This window comes from Arachis duranensis, chromosome 3 (genome assembly GCF_000817695.3).
Source record: "Arachis duranensis cultivar V14167 chromosome 3, aradu.V14167.gnm2.J7QH, whole genome shotgun sequence".
NCBI classification, from domain to species: domain Eukaryota; kingdom Viridiplantae; phylum Streptophyta; class Magnoliopsida; order Fabales; family Fabaceae; genus Arachis; species Arachis duranensis.
In genome coordinates, this window is record NC_029774.3 from 81,192,743 (window position 1) to 81,193,998 (window position 1,256).

The window sequence follows — 1,256 nt, forward strand, 5'->3', positions numbered from 1 at the left end:
GAAGAAGCTTATGATCCTGAGAACCCTCAATGGAAGAGGTGAATTACATAGGAGAACCCTATGGAAACACCTATAATTCTTCATGGAGAAATCATCCAAATCTCTCATGGAAGGATCAACAGAGACCTCAACAAGGTTTCAACAATAATAATGGTGGAAGAAACAGGTTTAGCAATGGCAAGCCTTTTCCATAATCTTCTCAGCAACAAACAGAGAATTCTAAGCAGAGTAACTCTAACTTAGCAACCATGGTCTCTGATCTAATCAAAACCACTCAAAGTTTCATGACTGAAACAAGGTCCTCCATTAGAAACTTGGAGGCACAAGTGGGTCAGCTGAGCAAGAAAATTACTGAACTCCCTCCTAGTACCCTCCAAAGCAATACAGAAGAAAATCCAAAAAGAGAGTGCAAGGCCATTAACATGGCCGAATTTGGGGAGGAGGGAGAGGCAGTGAACGCCACTGAGGAAGACCTCAATGGACGTCCACTGGCCTCCAATGAGTTCCCCAATGAGGAACCATTGGAATCTGAGGCTCCCACTGAGACCATAGAGATCCCATTGGATTTACTTCTGCCATTCATGAGCTCTGCTGAGTATTCTTCCTCTGAAGAGGATGAGTATGTCACTGAAGAGCAAGTTGCTAAATACCTTGGAGCAATCATGAAGCTAAATGACAAGCAATCATGAACCCCCTTTGCTCACCAAAGAATTGGATGACTTGTCTAGGCAGAAACTACCTCAAAAGAGACAAGATCCTGGGAAGTTCTCAATACCTTGTACCATAGGCACCATGACCTTCAAGAAGGCCTTGTGTGACCTATGGTCAAGTGTAAACCTCATGCCTCTCTCCGTACTGGAGAAGCTAGGGATCTTTGAGGTGCAAGCTGCAAAAATCTCACTGGAGATGGCAGACAATTCAAGAAAACAAGCTTATGGACTTGTACAGGATGTTCTGGTAAAAGTTGAAGACCTTTACATCCCTGCTGATTTCATAGTCCTAGAGACTGGGAAGTGCATGGATGAATCCATCATCCTTGGCAGACCCTTCCTAGCCACAGCAAAGGCTATGATTGATGTTGATAGAGGAGAATTGATCATTCAAGTGAATGAAGAATCCTTTGTGTTTAAGACTCAAGGATATCCCTCTGTCACCATGGAGAGGGAGCATGAAGAGCTTCTCTCAAAACAGAGTCAAACAGAGCCCCGACAGTCAAACTCAAAGTTTGGTGTTGGGAGGCCACAACCAAATTCTAA